Source organism: Stegodyphus dumicola, chromosome 7, assembly GCF_044657685.1.
Source record: "Stegodyphus dumicola isolate Sdum_Otavi_A_Nest chromosome 7, ASM4465768v1".
Classification (NCBI taxonomy): Eukaryota; Metazoa; Arthropoda; class Arachnida; order Araneae; family Eresidae; genus Stegodyphus; species Stegodyphus dumicola.
Window position 1 is genome coordinate 160,185,147 of NC_140774.1, and position 20,344 is coordinate 160,205,490.

Consider the following 20,344-nt stretch of genomic DNA (forward strand, 5'->3'; position numbering starts at 1 on the left):
TCAAACGGATTCAAATTTAAATTTATTTTAATTTCTAAGTTAAACTTATTTAACCCTATTACTCGTATTAAGATTTAAGCGAAGTTTCGATAAATGTGTGCATTAAATACTTAGAAGGTTTTAAATAACCTATTTATTAGAGCTTAAGAAAATGTACAGATTTCGGCTTCAAATTTAATTCTCCGCCATTTGTATGATTTAAATAAAAGAAATATAAATTAAGAAATTTAAATGGAGACATAGTTTGAGACTACACTATAACATTAGCAAAGGCAATGCAAATATGCGTACATTTCGTGCCATTATTTTCAAAAGCACTCGTGTTTTATTATCTGATATTACTTTATCCTGTTCTCCACAACTACATTAAATGATGGAAAAAAATACCGTGTTCATCCAACACCTTTTTCGCGAATGGTGATCACAGTGGTCCTGTCCAGGCATATTCTTCTCTGCCGTTCCATGTCTGATCCGCACCGATTTTCCGCTATATTTCAGTGTTTCGTGGAGCTATGGAACTATTCTTGATAAAATGTTGTCTTATTCTTCTTCTTCCTACTAACCCTTCTTATCAGAATAAGATCAAATGCATGAGTTCATTCGCCTTCATAACTTCCAATACGAAATTATGTCTCTTCAGCAGATCTTCACGCACCAATGCAGCAAGCACCATTAAGGGGACCTTATTCAGTAGCTTCATGGTTTTTTACATTTGACGCAAGTTGGAGATATTTTAGTACTACGGAAATACCTCAGGCAAAGAAAATACCCCGAAAACAACCGAGTAAGAGCTGTTTTGTCCTACCTCTCACAGATGAAACCAAGAACAGTACCAAGACCTGCACTACGATACTGTATAGTAATACTACAAAACTGTGGGAACTTGTCTAGAAGCATTTTTAACGCTAGAACAGCCGAATTTCAGACTAACCGAAAACCGCCATTAGGGGTCAATTTGACCCTCATAAGAAATGTAAGTAGAAACACAGCAAATGATTGAAATGATGCTGAAATGACCACGTAAAAGAGTTTTTAGAGGTTTTTATTTATTTTATATACTTTAGAATTTTTTTTCGTGCAATTAGCGCGAATTAGCACATATCTTTCAATGTAAGATTACAAAAACAAAAACAAAATCTTTGAAAAACAAACAAAAGATACAAATGCAAAAAGAGGAAAATAGAACATATGCAAAAAATTACAAAAAAACATAAATTGGGAATAAACACGCAATGTTTTCCAAAGTTTGTTATACGTTACCGCAGGTGATACACTATGAACGCTTGACAGTGACAGCAACACATTTACCACAAATTGGTTTCTGGCATCCCTTACAGCTGACAACAGTCTTGTTTTGTCCCTTGCAACTTTAAAATGCACATTTCTTTCCTTTAAGTGTCTGTATTTGAGCAATTGGGGGGCATCTGTTGCGTAGTGCACCAACTCGTAGTTCTTCCACGAGTGCAAGAATAAATTCTCGACGTCAAATAGAGGTGCCCAAGGATCCTTTGAATATAATCAAAGCATTGAGTTCAGCAATGTCAAGGACGTTGTAAAAAACATGTACAGGCCAGTAGTAGGCAGAGTAATTCGTGCGGCGGAAGTGACGTCACAGAAAAGGGGCGTGGCCTAGGCAGCCGCCATATTGGATCACGTGACTGCCATCCACCATTTTGAACCACGTGGTCTTTCATCCTCCATCTTGAATGACTCACCCTCTTCCTCCCACCATGCTTTTATCTGGCCGCCGTGTTGGATCACGTGATCGTCGTCCGCCATTTTTAATCACGGGTCGACGTCCGCCATTTTGGAACACGTGGTCTTTCATCCTCCATCTTGAATGACTCCCGCCATGTTGGATTATTTTTTAATCTAATTTTCTTTCTAATTACTTGTTAAATTAATTAATGTTTTATTTAATTTAAATTATTTATTGAATTATCTTCGAATAGCCGCCATTTTGAATCACGTGGTCTTATTTTTTTTGCTGGAGAGCGCAGATTCAAAAATCACCAGCCAGGCCCGAACCCACTATGTTGGGATCTGCAGCCACGCACTTTAACCGCTGAGCCACGGTTTACTTAGCAACGAGGTATAAAAATGGGTACTTGTAAAAAAAATGACAAAGCGTTCAACGTGTGTTTTACATCACTTTTTATTTATTTTTTTCTCTTTCTATGTGTTAATTTATTTTTGTTCATTTGGAGTTTTAATTTTTCTTAATGAATATTTTTAAATTCGAAAATTAATTATTTATTTTCAATACATTTTTCTAAGTGGGTGATTTCATTTCTAATGGGAAGAATGTTTCAAAATCATTTTATTATTTGCAGCGAATGAGTTAAAAACGGTATTTTTTAAAACATTATTGGATTTTCTTAAATACATGTTGCTGCTCGCGCCATCTAGTGTACATAACATCTACTAAAGTTAACAGGATGGTTAAAAAAATGAAGATGTAATATATATTTTCTTTCCACGGGAAATCGAACCCGCTGTCCCCGCAAAAATGAATAAAAAGGAATTGAGGGGGACCGCATCCAGTACTTTAGGCGATACCCCACAATTCCTTGGTTGAAATGGTTCTAAATTATGTATATAAGGTTTGAAACGCCATCTTTGTTTGAACGCCATCTTACTCTGAATCCGCCATTTTGAAAGATTTGCTTTGGGGAGGATGACATCACCCATATCATGTTTGTGCATGACTTTGTTCGAAAATGGCGTCTGCCTTTTCACTCCTCCTTTGGGTAGACATCGGCATAGGCGAACGAATACGTTTCTGTGGACCAATCAGAAAGCTGAAAAATGATATCATGGTCTCTTAGCCTAGTAGAGTAATGGAAATTCACTCGTGTTGTATGCTGCATAAACTTACCTACATTTCTCTGTCTTTGAAATTTTAAGCTGGAATTTACATGCATATAACTTCACTAGATAATATTTTCTGTAACTTTAAACCAATATACACAATGCTCATTCTATATAGTTTAACTGGAATACTACATTTCTTACTTTTTTACTACTAAGTTGGAGATACTCAGAACTTTTCCTTCTAATGTATTGTACTAACTATTAATGACTGTATTAACTTTTTGGCCAACTATACAAAACTTTGTTGATTCCCTTTTACACGTCTTACTTTATTCAAAGGATTAACCAAACTATGTCTGACAAATGTAATTTTTACACTTTCCATTTACACATTTACCCTTATATTTAACTTATAAAACATATTCATGCTGTATTTCTGATTCCTTTTTCCCATAATAAATACAGACTTACACATGTTTCTTTATTGTAAGACCTACTGACTTTAAACAAATCTTATAAGGAGCAATAAATTTTCATGGTATGAAGCCCACTCAAACCAATGCATGGAGCATTTCTACCCAGTTAAGTTTAGATACGTACCAATAGTACTTCTTATTTTACTCTACAGATATTTATACATATATACTATTCAGAACACCCTTTTATTCAGTAAGATTCATTTATACTACTAACACAAATTTTGCTAACTCTTTGAAATATTTTACAAAAATATCTTGTACTTTCTTGCACACATCCTACTTAAATCACCAAACATACACTGAACCTTAATTTTTCCTTCATGTGAAAACGTCATTCGGATTCTTAATATGATTCCACCATTTACCGCAGAACTTTATAAACACTACTCTATTTGAACTTATCACAGCCTTACTCTCTTAACAAGGTACAGAAGATTGAATTATATTTCAACTACAGAGAAGAATATCCACATTGTAACATATTGTTTTAAATTTGAATTATAGTCACATTTTGTGAAGGAGAACTTAAAGTCTATAATACACATGGAATTAATATTCAGCCATGGAAATGAAACTTTATCGCCTTTTTCCCAATTTGGAATATAAAAATTTGTTAACTTGGAATATTTTTAACTTAACTGAAAAATACCCATATTTCACATTGTCAATAATTTATTTAGCACTGAACTCTTACAGCCTTTCGAGAAAGAAATTTCATTTATCATACCTGACAAATGACTCCTACATAGTTATGATACATTACACGAAATATTGAGTAGAATTCCAAATAATGATCTAACAATGTAATTAAAATAAAAGACCTAACACAAATAATTTTAAGATAGAAATTTCAAACTGACATTGCTTAATAATGAACTTTTACAGCTTTTTTGACATTTAACTTCTCATAGATAGTAAATAAAATTACACACAAATAATTATACAAAATAGGTAATAATGACAGAAAGTCCATATAATGATCTACTATAGTCACCAACTTTAAAAAAATTTAACGCATTTTTTATATGTCATAAGAAAGACCACACTTTTTTGAAAAGCATTATTTTAATTAAACATTGGAACCACACAGTCCTGCGCACATGTATGACAATTTTATTTATCATGAGCATGACAAATAATAAGTAAATAAAATTTTCCCAAAGTACGAAACACATTTCTCTTTTAACTGACTGTACTCTTAAGAAAAATGCAGTATGGAATGCTTAGAACACTCAGCGCCACAGTACCTCAAATCCCCACGCATTGACCAAAATATACACGTACTTTAAAATCAGTTAAACAAATTCAAATGCAAGTATTCAAACAGGAATACTTCACAAATTACATGAAAGATAGCTACACAATGAACTTGAGTGATAAATACAGAAAAGCATGTAAGGACCAAGAAAAAGATGTATTCGAGGAAAACTTTTTAAGATAAACTTGCTCTATTTTTGCCCATGGGTTACATTTTGCATTTCAGATTAAGGAAACATTCAAGATAATTCCTGTATAACTAAGGATTTTATTCGCACTTGTTAGTAATGTAATTTATTAGAACAGTCGCAGACATATAGCACAAGTATGCCATTTCCGCGGAAAACAATTTTCCCAAGCCGGACTTTAACAGTGAAATATAAAATGGAATAAGAAAATGTCATATTTTCAACAAAATTAGTATTTGTGTATGCAAAAACATGAACTTAGTATTTGAGTATGCAAAAACATGAACAAGAAACGAACATTTTTTCTGAAAATGTTCCGAATGGAATAAGTCAGGACTAGTTTCAGGACTAGCGTGAAAAATAATGATGAATTTTTAATTTTATTTTGTCTGTAGTACATTTACTTATGCTAAAATCTTCCATTTTGGTTGACTGTACATTTAGACGCAAGTTGATAAATCAGAGTGATTTTGTGTTTTAAAGCTAAAGATTCAGAAATATTACAACTTCAGAAATAATAGAACTCAAAAGAAAAAAAGATTAAAACGACAAGAGAATATACTGCAAGCAAGCGAACGTGATAAATGACTTTTTTGGGGCTGATTTTCATGAATTCATAGATCGGGTGTAAAATTTTAATGCACTGTATATGAGCTATTTTTCAAATGTATTACGATCACTATTTTCCAACTTTACATAGACTTTAAGTAAACATTTCATGTTAATTTACCATTTTTCCTGAGATTTATCTACGTATTTACTAAATTTTTGCATTTTGTTTATAATTATAATACCAAAAGGACACAAGAGAACATTTGTTTCTTGAAAACGCCCATATTTTTACCCAACTGTTATTTCTTTCATATCTTCGAAGTAACCTATTAAACACATAGTTATCTTGTATTGACCAGACAGCCGTTGGTCTTGCCAATGTCTGAGTCACAAAGCTAGAGAATTTAAGTAATATTTTCCCAGTACGGAGAACTTCTTACGGCGTTTTTGATGAAAATTGGCCGAATTTAGTAGTTCATTACTGATCTAGAAGTCTTTAACTATTTCTATTAAAAACAAGCACACTCAGAAATTATCTTTAAGATTTTTCCATACAGATATATTTGTCTAATTTCCATGCCATTACATTTCCAATAAAATATGATTCATTGCCAGATAGTTAAATGTTCGTTATCACATATGCTCATTACATATGATTTAACAAAAGTACAAACAAATTGGAAGTTAAATGAATATTTCCTGAAATAGTGTACATTTTCATTCCGGAAAGTTTACATGAGTATTTTCATTTTGAAACCTCTAATGTTTTCTTTTCCTGCATTCAAAGTAAATTTTGAGTATAAAATTTTCAGTTGTGACGGAAGTTATTTGTGGGTGGCTGTGATGTGTTCGTGTTTTCATAAACCGTTTTTGTGAAGTACCTTATAGGTAACCTTTAGAACACTTTGAATATTACCATTTTTTACATTACTACCACTGCAAATCATTGAATTTTCAAATATTTTCCTATTTATGGTTTACAATGCCTCGTAAAGTCTGGGGAGCAAATTTTTACTAAATGATTTAATTATTGTGTTACATGTTTGGAAGATTTTAACTTCAACAACACTATCACACTAAACCAGAAGTTAAGAAACGAAATGTAATTTTTATCTTAGTATTCTATGGGGATAGATTAATTTTCTCTGACATTGACGTATTCGTAAGTAGATAATAGAGACTTTTAACCCAGCTCATACAGACTTGGAATATTTTCTCTAAGTCACCACGATCACTGACTTGCATTGTCCTAGACTTTTTCTCGTGAAGTCTATTTTCTTTCATAAAAGTTTATATACTAATTTCATTAGAAACATGTCTAAGAAAATACCTCATCTTCATAAGAAACATCAGCGCTTTGATTGAAATTAATAATAAAATAAGAATCATTGTTTTGTAAATATATTTCTTTTTCTATACTCAAAAGTTTCTTCTTTATCATATTCGAAATGAACAATTAACTGTACATAACTAATGTATTGTATTGATGAACCAGAGTTATATTTTAACTTATTGCATTACATTTCAAGTGAATGTGTTTTATTTCCGCTTTTTCCAAAGAATTTCGTAGACACATATGTTCAGTAGAGAATATTTTCCTAACTTAAAAGTATTATAACCAAAATAGAAAAATATGCAAAAGTTTCCTAAAAATTTGTATATTTGTTTTTTTTACAAATTTGATCTTCGCTCTTACGTAGAATTTACAATTCTACTTAGCTTTTGTAAGAGTAAAGATCAGGTGCTCACTTAGAGCTTCTGGAGACTGCTGGCGTGTTTTCTCCGCTGGAACCACTTTTTATGAAAACCTGCTTTATGACTAATTTTGTATAATTACCATCCAGATTTTGCAGAATACTTGATCTTCATTATATCTCCTTTTATTAAATTTACATTTTATATTCTATGTAATTCAAAAAATAAGCTTCGAATAGGATGAATATTTGCACATTCTACTAAATTGTCTAGATTTGGAGAATTTCTTTTACTTCCAGATTTTTACCTTGTGTCTGCATAACCTGCATTTATTCCATTCGTCTTCCTATTACTGATAGAAAAATTACATTTTGCGTGAGGGATTTGGAATACCGAAGTTGATATGAATGTTGAATAAAGAGAACAAATCCGGCATTCTATCATAATTGACTAATACTCTGAATAATAAAATTTCAAGAAAATATCAGTTTCATTCACGTGAATAAAATACATTTTCCAAAAACGTCCAAAAAATCTATCACAAGTGTCAGCATAAAAGATCTACAAATATATTTTTAAGTATTTAAATAACTCATAAGCTGAAGATAAACCAAGAGAAAAAAAGTATCGAGAATTCATTGGCATATACCAACAGCAAAGATAAAATAGTTTCCAATAGCAAAGAGAAAACAGTTTCGAATTGTCTAAACGTCTACTCTCAAAACGTTTGCGAAAAGACAATGACATCACAAAGACATAAATTTTATGGAATATGACATTATTTAAAAAATTTTTGTTCGAAATTTTAGTTCTGACCTAGGGAAGTACACATTAAGTAATTAAATGTGGGCATTCGTGCCCATGTTTGTAAAAAAAAAACAAATATACAAATTTTTAGGAAACTTTTGCATATTTTTCTATTTTGGTAATAATACTTTTAAGTTAGGAAAATATTCTCTACTGAACATATGTGTCTACGAAATTCTTTGGAAAAAGCGGAAATAAAACACATTCACTTGAAATGTAATGCAATAAGTTAAAATATAACTCTGGTTCATCAATACAATACATTAGTTATGTACAGTTAATTGTTCATTTCGAATATGATAAAGAAGAAACTTTTGAGTATAGAAAAAGAAATATATTCACAAAACAATGATTCTTATTTTATTATTAATTTCAATCAAAGCGCTGATGTTTCTTATGAAGATGAGGTATTTTCTTAGACATGTTTCTAATGAAATTAGTATATAAACTTTTATGAAAGAAAATAGACTTCACGAGAAAAAGTCTAGGACAATGCAAGTCAGTGATCGTGGTGACTTAGAGAAAATATTCCAAGTCTGTATGAGCTGGGTTAAAAGTCTCTATTATCTACTTACGAATACGTCAATGTCAGAGAAAATTAATCTATCCCCATAGAATACTAAGATAAAAATTACATTTCGTTTCTTAACTTCTGGTTTAGTGTGATAGTGTTGTTGAAGTTAAAATCTTCCAAACATGTAACACAATAATTAAATCATTTAGTAAAAATTTGCTCCCCAGACTTTACGAGGCATTGTAAACCATAAATAGGAAAATATTTGAAAATTCAATGATTTGCAGTGGTAGTAATGTAAAAAATGGTAATATTCAAAGTGTTCTAAAGGTTACCTATAAGGTACTTCACAAAAACGGTTTATGAAAACACGAACACATCACAGCCACCCACAAATAACTTCCGTCACAACTGAAAATTTTATACTCAAAATTTACTTTGAATGCAGGAAAAGAAAACATTAGAGGTTTCAAAATGAAAATACTCATGTAAACTTTCCGGAATGAAAATGTACACTATTTCAGGAAATATTAATCTAACTTCCAATTTGTTTGTACTTTTGTTAAATCATATGTAATGAGCATATGTGATAACGAACATTTAACTATCTGGCAATGAATCATATTTTATTGGAAATGTAATGGCATGGAAATTAGGCAAATATATCTGTATGGAAAATCTTAAAGATAATTTCTGAGTGTGCTTGTTTTTAATAGAAATAGTTAAAGACTTCTAGATCAGTAATGAACTACTAAATTCGGCCAATTTTCATCAAAAACGCCGTAAGAAGTTCTCCGTACTGGGAAAATATTACTTAAATTCTCTAGCTTTGTGACTCAGACATTGGCAAGACCAACGGCTGTCTGGTCAATACAAGATAACTATGTGTTTAATAGGTTACTTCGAAGATATGAAAGAAATAACAGTTGGGTAAAAATATGGGCGTTTTCAAGAAACAAATGTTCTCTTGTGTCCTTTTGGTATTATAATTATAAACAAAATGCAAAAATTTAGTAAATACGTAGATAAATCTCAGGAAAAATGGTAAATTAACATGAAATGTTTACTTAAAGTCTATGTAAAGTTGGAAAACAGTGATCGTAATACATTTGAAAAATAGCTCATATACAGTGCATTAAAATTTTACACCCGATCTATGAATTCATGAAAATCAGCCCCAAAAAAGTCATTTATCACGTTCGCTTGCTTGCAGTATATTCTCTTGTCGTTTTAATCTTTTTTTCTTTTGAGTTCTATTATTTCTGAAGTTGTAATATTTCTGAATCTTTAGCTTTAAAACACAAAATCACTCTGATTTATCAACTTGCGTCTAAATGTACAGTCAACCAAAATGGAAGATTTTAGCATAAGTAAATGTACTACAGACAAAATAAAATTAAAAATTCATCATTATTTTTCACGCTAGTCCTGAAACTAGTCCTGACTTATTCCATTCGGAACATTTTCAGAAAAAATGTTCGTTTCTTGTTCATGTTTTTGCATACTCAAATACTAAGTTCATGTTTTTGCATACACAAATACTAATTTTGTTGAAAATATGACATTTTCTTATTCCATTTTATATTTCACTGTTAAAGTCCGGCTTGGGAAAATTGTTTTCCGCGGAAATGGCATACTTGTGCTATATGTCTGCGACTGTTCTAATAAATTACATTACTAACAAGTGCGAATAAAATCCTTAGTTATACAGGAATTATCTTGAATGTTTCCTTAATCTGAAATGCAAAATGTAACCCATGGGCAAAAATAGAGCAAGTTTATCTTAAAAAGTTCTCCTCGAATACATCTTTTTCTTGGTCCTTACATGCTTTTCTGTATTTATCACTCAAGTTCATTGTGTAGCTATCTTTCATGTAATTTGTGAAGTATTCCTGTTTGAATACTTGCATTTGAATTTGTTTAACTGATTTTAAAGTACGTGTATATTTTGGTCAATGCGTGGGGATTTGAGGTACTGTGGCGCTGAGTGTTCTAAGCATTCCATACTGCATTTTTCTTAAGAGTACAGTCAGTTAAAAGAGAAATGTGTTTCGTACTTTGGGAAAATTTTATTTACTTATTATTTGTCATGCTCATGATAAATAAAATTGTCATACATGTGCGCAGGACTGTGTGGTTCCAATGTTTAATTAAAATAATGTTTTTCAAAAAAGTGTGGTCTTTCTTATGACATATAAAAAATGCGTTAAATTTTTTTAAAGTTGGTGACTATAGTAGATCATTATATGGACTTTCTGTCATTATTACCTATTTTGTATAATTATTTGTGTGTAATTTTATTTACTATCTATGAGAAGTTAAATGTCAAAAAAGCTGTAAAAGTTCATTATTAAGCAATGTCAGTTTGAAATTTCTATCTTAAAATTATTTGTGTTAGGTCTTTTATTTTAATTACATTGTTAGATCATTATTTGGAATTCTACTCAATATTTCGTGTAATGTATCATAACTATGTAGGAGTCATTTGTCAGGTATGATAAATGAAATTTCTTTCTCGAAAGGCTGTAAGAGTTCAGTGCTAAATAAATTATTGACAATGTGAAATATGGGTATTTTTCAGTTAAGTTAAAAATATTCCAAGTTAACAAATTTTTATATTCCAAATTGGGAAAAAGGCGATAAAGTTTCATTTCCATGGCTGAATATTAATTCCATGTGTATTATAGACTTTAAGTTCTCCTTCACAAAATGTGACTATAATTCAAATTTAAAACAATATGTTACAATGTGGATATTCTTCTCTGTAGTTGAAATATAATTCAATCTTCTGTACCTTGTTAAGAGAGTAAGGCTGTGATAAGTTCAAATAGAGTAGTGTTTATAAAGTTCTGCGGTAAATGGTGGAATCATATTAAGAATCCGAATGACGTTTTCACATGAAGGAAAAATTAAGGTTCAGTGTATGTTTGGTGATTTAAGTAGGATGTGTGCAAGAAAGTACAAGATATTTTTGTAAAATATTTCAAAGAGTTAGCAAAATTTGTGTTAGTAGTATAAATGAATCTTACTGAATAAAAGGGTGTTCTGAATAGTATATATGTATAAATATCTGTAGAGTAAAATAAGAAGTACTATTGGTACGTATCTAAACTTAACTGGGTAGAAATGCTCCATGCATTGGTTTGAGTGGGCTTCATACCATGAAAATTTATTGCTCCTTATAAGATTTGTTTAAAGTCAGTAGGTCTTACAATAAAGAAACATGTGTAAGTCTGTATTTATTATGGGAAAAAGGAATCAGAAATACAGCATGAATATGTTTTATAAGTTAAATATAAGGGTAAATGCGTAAATGGAAAGTGTAAAAATTACATTTGTCAGACATAGTTTGGTTAATCCTTTGAATAAAGTAAGACGTGTAAAAGGGAATCAACAAAGTTTTGTATAGTTGGCCAAAAAGTTAATACAGTCATTAATAGTTAGTACAATACATTAGAAGGAAAAGTTCTGAGTATCTCCAACTTAGTAGTAAAAAAGTAAGAAATGTAGTATTCCAGTTAAACTATATAGAATGAGCATTGTGTATATTGGTTTAAAGTTACAGAAAATATTATCTAGTGAAGTTATATGCATGTAAATTCCAGCTTAAAATTTCAAAGACAGAGAAATGTAGGTAAGTTTATGCAGCATACAACACGAGTGAATTTCCATTACTCTACTAGGCTAAGAGACCATGATATCATTTTTCAGCTTTCTGATTGGTCCACAGAAACGTATTCGTTCGCCTATGCCGATGTCTACCCAAAGGAGGAGTGAAAAGGCAGACGCCATTTTCGAACAAAGTCATGCACAAACATGATATGGGTGATGTCATCCTCCCCAAAGCAAATCTTTCAAAATGGCGGATTCAGAGTAAGATGGCGTTTCAAACCTTATATACATAATTTAGAACCATTTCAACCAAGGAATTGTGGGGTATCGCCTAAAGTACTGGATGCGGTCCCCCTCAATTCCTTTTTATTCATTTTTGCGGGGACAGCGGGTTCGATTTCCCGTGGAAAGAAAATATATATTACTTCTTCATTTTTTTTTAACCATCCTGTTAACTTTAGTAGATGTTATGTACACTAGATGGCGCCAGCAGCAACATGTATTTAAGAAAATCCAATAATGTTTTAAAAAATACCGTTTTTAACTCATTCGCTGCAAATAATAAAATGATTTTGAAACATTCTTCCCATTAGAAATGAAATCACCCACTTAGAAAAATGTATTGAAAATAAATAATTAATTTTCGAATTTAAAAATATTCATTAAGAAAAATTAAAACTCCAAATGAACAAAAATAAATTAACACATAGAAAGAGAAAAAAATAAATAAAAAGTGATGTAAAACACACGTTGAACACTTTGTCATTTTTTTTACAAGTACCCATTTTTATACCTCTTTGCTAAGTAAACCGTGGCTCAGCGGTTAAAGTGCGTGGCTGCAGATCCCAACATAGTGGGTTCGGGCCTGGCTGGTGATTTTTGAATCTGCGCTCTCCAGCAAAAAAAATAAGACCACGTGATTCAAAATGGCGGCTATTCGAAGATAATTCAATAAATAATTTAAATTAAATAAAACATTAATTAATTTAACAAGTAATTAGAAAGAAAATTAGATTAAAAAATAATCCAACATGGCGGGAGTCATTCAAGATGGAGGATGAAAGACCACGTGTTCCAAAATGGCGGACGTCGACCCGTGATTAAAAATGGCGGACGACGATCACGTGATCCAACACGGCGGCCAGATAAAAGCATGGTGGGAGGAAGAGGGTGAGTCATTCAAGATGGAGGATGAAAGACCACGTGGTTCAAAATGGTGGATGGCAGTCACGTGACCCAATATGGCGGCTGTGTAGGCCACGCCCCTTTTCTGTGACGTCACTTCCGCCGCACGAATTACTCTGTCTACTACTGACAGGATCTTCCATAATTACACTTTAAAATAGAAAACTTATCCTACCTGTTTGCAGGCTTCGCACACTTCACACCGTGCTAATCCATACTTAAGAATCCATATTTTCGAATATTAGCCGGCGTCCCGGCCGATGCACCAAAAAATGTTTATGTTCGCACTAATGTACACTAATCTAATCACGAATGTCGCTGCCTATGCATCTAACTATGAATTTAACGACATATCTAAATATCAAGCGGTGGTTCAGCTTTAATTCTATGATCAAATACTCAATCTAGTTTTAAAAGGATTTATTAAAATACTAAAATTAATCTAATCTAGAATGTAGAATGAAATCTAATGTTATACCTCATGAGAAGCGTTCTAGCTGCGTCATAACAAATCGAAAGTCAAGCTTTCACTGTTGCCATTTCGAGGCAGAGAAAAGTTTGTTTCTAATCAAACCGGTACAGAATTTCATATTTAAAAGGTAGTGGCAATTCATATCGGCCATCAGGAAGAACATTTAAATTCCCTTTAAATTGCTTAACGGTGTCAGAGTGAGCAAGTTTACGTTAAACATCTTCAGTTGGGTCTGTTATGCCAATGGCATCTAAATTCCAGAGTTCGGTTACGCTAAGATTGGCACAGTGCAACGAAACTACATTATTGCACAAATTATTTTCTAGTAATGCTGGAATAGTAGCTGAAGTATGTTCTTTAAATAAGCTGTTTACCAATTGCAGTGTATCCGAATTTAGTCTCAACTACAGTTACACCCGAGTTCAGTTTCAAAGAGCTGCCAGTAATAATGTCCTCGATGGCAGCTGCTCCTAAAAGCAACTCAATGTCATATTCTTTAGCTTACAAATCAGACAAGGTAATATTTCTTTCTTTTAATTCTTTCAGTGTATTGTGATCAACTACTTTTAGAACACATCCACATATTTTGTTTTGAGAAAGTACTTCAAAGTTATGGTCATACGTGCCCTCAAAATTTCTTAAATTAACATCAAACACTAAATGGGAATGAGGACTTGTCTCTCTCCCCCCAAACAAATCGTGTTATAAAGGCCCGTTTTCACTGCTGCGTATGCGTTGCAGTGTCTATGCGTTTTTCTAATCAGCGAGCGAATTCACTTTGATTGACATCTGCAATCCGGTCGATGTGACGAATGACATACGGATGGAGTTCAACAATGTTCAACTTCTATCCGTATGGCTGCGGATGCGTTATGGTCACGTGGTAAAAAAAGGAGCAATCAGGTGTTGCCACCAACAATTAATGGCGGCAGAAGTAGCGATGAACGCTGGAAAGAATGTTTTGCTAAAAAATACATTCTAGCTGAATTAACATTATAAGGAGAAATTTGCTTACTGAAAAAGTGAGCAATCAGCTGAATTCAGTTAAAAAAAGATAAGAAAAATAAGATAACTGCAACTACAGTACTTGTTCGCAGATAAAATCAGGCGGCCAAAAATTATAATTCCAAGTCTATGAAATAGCAAAATTTGTCCTGACAATTATTTCCTAGTTCTGCATACTCATTTACCTTTAATGAAAATGAATGTCTGACTATATCAAACTGCTGTAGCAAATTAGATATGATTAAAAGATTTATTTTTTTCTTTTGAAACAGGTAAAAACTAAAAACGTTAATTATAAATTAAATTTGATAGCCTTTTAAATATTCCACTGCATTAAAGAGTATGTTAAATTTGTATTTCCCTTTATAAATATATCTTTTTGACTAACATATATTTGTAAGCACATGAAATATATTTTTAGCAGCCTGTTTAACTTCAATCGGAATGCCACTTTAAAAGATAATAAATTCTTGGGAATTTTTCAGACAATAGCACACTGAAATAGGACCAAAAAATTTAGTTTTAAGAATTGATTTACTTGATTATGTTTATAAGCCAAAATATGCATATGATTACCGTGTGATGCTAGCTTAGTGGGAAAGCTGACGGTAATAGTGTTTACTTTTGGAGGTCGTGAGTTCAAATACCATACGCTTTTTGCACCCTGTCTGCAACTTTTCCAGCTTTTTGTTTCAATTTGATCTATATTCGTGTTTTATAATTTATTTCTATTATTACATGTGTTAAATATATTGTTTTATTTATGCTCTTATTTATTTAAATTTCCCCCCCGTAAAAAAGTTTGAAAATTATATAATACTAATTTAAAGCATACCCTGTACATATATATTTGAATTTAACAAACATTCTCTATTCGTAAAAAGCAAATTTAAAGTTAATTAAATTTAAGTGAAATTTAATGCAAACAAATAAACGATAAATTATTGCTGCGAACTAATCTACAATATCATTTAAATTCTGAGAGCATATGTAAATCAAGTGCAAGTATCAAAATCCATGAATAAATATATATAATTCCAAAAATTTATTAATCCTAAAAAATTTATAAAATTGCATAAGTGAATAATGGGATAGATTATTAGTCCTAAAAATTATAAAAATGCATAAGTGAATAATAGGATAGATTATTAATCCTAAAAAATTATAAAAATGCATAAATGAATAATAGGATAGATTTAATCCTAAAAAATTTATAAAAATACATAAGTGAATAACAGGATAAATAAATTTTTGGAATTATATATTTGTTCATGGATTTTGATACTTGCACTTGATTTACATATGCTCTCAGAATTTAAATGATATTGTATATTAGTTTGCAGCAATAATTAACTTTTAAAATTACACACATACAGTTAAAAGTAGGATAAAGACAACAGCAATTAGAGAAGCAGAGAATAATTTCATTTATTGTGTAACATTTAATTTAATTTACAGTGTACTGTTTAAATGAATTGTGTTAGGCTTAAAAATTACTCCTTTTAAGCTTGATAAATACTTTTTATTCAAACACAAATAAATGCAAAAGTATAAACTAAACTTTTTTAACAAAAGAATCTGAACACTTTGTAAACAACATTAATAAATTTGATCTATAAGGTAAGAATATTTATTACCTTTTTCAAAAACAATTTTTGGGGCATAAAAAGGATCAGATTTAGGAATTATATTAAAGTCTCTAATAAATGAAGAGTTTTTAGTTCCTAATATTGTTTCAATCACTGACATATTTGGCAATTTATGACAATGTCAATGAAGCAGTAATATTTTTTAAAACCCACTCTTCTGTTTTAATTTTATTTTGTAAACAATCACCTCTGCAACACAAATTACACTGCCAACCACTAAATGAATATTCATCTCCTATAATCCAATCTTGAACTGCCCAATGATTTTTTTCGAATAATGCTTTTTGATGTACATCTTGAATACATTTATTTGTGAATAATTTCATCACTTTGTAATCACATAATGAAGCAATGAACTGAAATGTAGAACCTAATGGCTTGAAAGCCACTAATTTTAGACTTACTTTATTTTTAATTTGCTTCCAAAAGGTAAATACTAATGGCCTTAGCTTGAAATAGAATGGTTCAGGGTAACCATCATAAAGCTTCAAAAATAACAACACTTCTTTTGACATAAGTGATGATACATGGGTAAACAAAATTATATCATCTGGACGGAAATCTGCTAATCTCTTCCAACCAAAAGACCATAGTTCACTTAGCATTGACATGACCCATTCATGTTTATTACTGTACTTTACAGTCTTATTTAGTTTAAAAGGCATTATTTTACTTTGTAATTCAGCAAGAAATCCTTCTTCAAGCATAGTTAATAATGATGGATTACGGTCCACTTCTTCTATCAATAAAAACAAATCTACCACTGAGAAAAGATTCTGAATATTAATATCTAAAAGATCAAATAAATCTTCAACCACTAAGGAGATGATAATACGTCGAGGATTTTTTCTTCGTCTTATTTCAATACCAGCATTTTTTCCTTCTTGCAAAAAACTAGACTTCCACACTGATGCTGGGATTCCACAATCTAAGCCATACCACTCTTTAATACAAATGCAGTTTTTAAGTTTCCTTGATTCAGTTCACTTGATTCATCACTACCTTCAAGAAAACACCAAATGTTCGTATTAACATCAATATAAAGAGATGCCATATCTTTAACATTAAGCAGAGGAATATGGAATAGAGAAACATTACGTAGTGATGAATGAAGTTTTTTCACTGTATCTTGTTTTGAATGAAACTCAAAATGAGATGAATTATTACTTCTGTAATAAATAAACCAAATAACAATATTAACAGCTACTAAGATTAGGAAAATTTTTTTCCCATGTCTTGTTAAAGATGGAAAATGCATTGCACAGGTCTCTTCACTTTCCTAAGAGAAACAACATTCTTTTAGCATGAGACAAAAAAACAGAAGCAGGGAAAAAAAAAAACAAAAAATTGCGAAGATTATGCAATAAAAACAATTTTACTATATCAATAAAACTAATAATTTTAGAGAAACTCTAAGTTCTACGTTTTGAAGCCATTAAAAGTAATTTTTTACATTCTGAGACCCTAAGAGATTATAAAAACATGCTAAATTAAAAAAAGCAAATACTACAACTGTGCTGAGAGAGTAAAAATCCCTTTATTCTTAAAATGAAGGTATTTATAATTAACTTTTCGTGTATTTTAACCTTAGAAAATTTATATTATTTTTCAAAGTGTACTAAGGATGTGTTGCTCTACCAGCTGTATTCACCAAATGTTGCTCTTTCATATTATAATTTGTTTTGATCCATACAGAGCAAACCTTATGGTTTGGTACTTATGAGGAAAATAAAAATTAGCTTGATGACCGCATTGTTTCAAAACAAGTAGAAATACTGTTACCAGTATTTGTTTCTTCATAGAATCTGTCCATTACCTGACAGATGGGCTAATAGTGCAGCTTCTGATGGAAAATACTTTGAATTAAATCCTCCTTTCATTCTGAAAATAAATCTCTTTTATTTACTGGAAAAAAAGGCAGAATCATATTTATTTACCTAATATATACAGTACAAAGTCCATAATCTGGAATCATCTATAATCCGGACCTCAAAGCCGCAAACTTTTTTTTGTATGCTTTACGCATGCGCAGCAAGAATGCGCATACATTATGCGCCCTATACTTCAACAGTCATAACACCTTCGTTTTGTACTCTTATTAGGTATAGTGTGTGCTTTACTTTGTGTTTTAGTACTTGAATTCTTCGTATCTGGAACGCGGATTTTTCTCATAAATTTTTAATTTCTCTTTGAATTCAGAAATAGTTTTAGACCCATACAAAATAATTTTGTTACTACTCTGATCTCGTATCCCATTGATTACATAATCAAGAATTGATTAATCATCAACAGAAGCGTGACTGGCTATTTCACGCATGGCAATTAAATATTCGGAAAGGAATTCACCAGGTTTTAAGTGTCGTTAAAGTCCAGACATAGTCTAAATGAACCGCATTTTTTTCTACTTAGCACGATATTACTTGCGTAATCAGAACAGCTTGGCTTAATGATTTGTTTCTCTAACCATTCTGAAATCTGTTTATCAATTTCATGCTTCTCTGCGGCGGCGCAATGAACTGGAAGTTGATCTGTCAGCACTATCCTCACCTTCAGACCAGAAGTTTTTATTTTATTCGGCTTATAATTCCTTACTAAATGTAGTATTTCATTTCGATGTACTCCATCTTTGATATGATTTAAATCAATTTCCTGGTCATTATAAATATCACAAATACACATCAAATAGTTTTCTAGTTGCAATTTTCTAATTTTGACTATGCGTAATGTATGCTTTACGCATGCACGTGTTGAAAGAAATGTTTAATAAAGTAAACAAATATATATTAAGCTTTTTTTTATGTAAAATTTGATAGCCATAATTGCTCTTTATTTTTGTCTCCATTATGCAAGCTTGTTTCAAATTGATCATAATTGCTCTTTATTTCATAAATTATGCTTTCATATTTTTAATTGTATAATTTCTGCATGCCATCTTACCAGATTTAAATTGATGATCTATAATTCGGAAAAAAACCCTAATTTGGAATCGCCAAAGGTCCCGACGAGTCCGGATTACGGGCTTTGTACTGTATATATAAGCAAAGTTGAAAAAGAGGCACGGAAAATAAAAGAATCATTTTGCATTGTTAATAACTGTTTGAATGCAGCACATAAATCAACAGGTTATATAAACTTGCTTATTAAGAGAACATGTGCATGAAATTCTTATTTAAAGGAAAATATTTAAAAAAAAAGGATAAAAAATATTTTTAGCACACTTGGAATTGAACATATAAAATTTTATGACAAAGTGAAGGACAGCTCCATCTTTGAAAAACTTTTCCTTTAAGGAAGCTAAACACATAATATTTCTGCCAGTAAGTTTAGGTATATCATTCCACTACTGCAGCTACATAAAATGAAAGCGCAAATTTCATGGAATTTTTTTTTAAAACACTGAAACCTTTTTGTCATTAGAACATGCTGCATAATCTTTTATTTAGTCATCAATTTGAAACAAGCTTGCATAATGGAGACAAAAAACAAAAATTTCAAGTATTTCTTAGATTGAACATGATTATCTAAATTTGTCCATTGATATTTAAAATTGTTAAGGGAAAATTACCTGTTACCAGTATTTTCTTGAATTAATTTAAATATGGAAGACTTACATAACAGCAAATTTTGCACCAATGAGACGTCTAATTGAAGTTTTCAAAAACACTTCATTAAAATCATATAAAAATCTTAAATGATTTAATCTACAGCTACAGCCTTTTCTAAAATACTTAATTTTTTTCAAGCTTTGCATTACTTATAAGTAATGCACTTGAACTCATAAATGATCATTGAACAAACTGTCTGAAGGAACTACATCTAATTTAAATTTTCTTCATAATATAAAGTAAAAGCCAGACTATCGAGCATTCAACCAAATAGAAAGCTCAAGTTGCCGGAATATTATCAAATTTATTATTTCTCTCTCTTTTTTTTTGCATAAAATTCAGCACCTGAGAGATTTGTAGTACTGCTAAAATAGGAATGAGACTAGACTTTGAATCAAATAAAAACTGTTGCCAAAGAGTGCGATTTAGGACCAATAATGGGTAAGTGTGACATAATGCTTTGTATTTATGTAAACCCGATTAATTCTCAACAAGTCCTTTTAAATAATA

At 31.0% G+C, this 20,344-nt stretch overlaps 1 long non-coding RNA gene and 1 pseudogene across 2 annotated transcripts in view; both read right to left on the bottom strand.

Annotated features, from left to right (window-relative positions):
- Positions 1-1,411: 1,411 nt before the first annotated feature.
- LOC146996565 (uncharacterized) lies at positions 1,412-13,657 on the bottom strand. The gene is made up of 2 exons (XR_015042229.1): positions 13,279-13,657; positions 1,412-1,506 (listed from the first exon to the last, which is right to left on the bottom strand). It is a non-coding gene; the product is annotated as an uncharacterized LOC146996565 (long non-coding RNA).
- A 2,423-nt stretch (positions 13,658-16,080) lies between these two features.
- The window catches only part of LOC146996566 (beta-1,4-mannosyl-glycoprotein 4-beta-N-acetylglucosaminyltransferase-like), a 53,442-nt pseudogene continuing 49,178 nt past the window's right edge, over positions 16,081-20,344 (bottom strand). Inside the window, exon 3 of the transcript XR_015042227.1 lies at positions 16,081-17,508. The product of XR_015042227.1 is annotated as a beta-1,4-mannosyl-glycoprotein 4-beta-N-acetylglucosaminyltransferase-like (transcript). The remainder of the gene's footprint in view (positions 17,509-20,344) is intronic.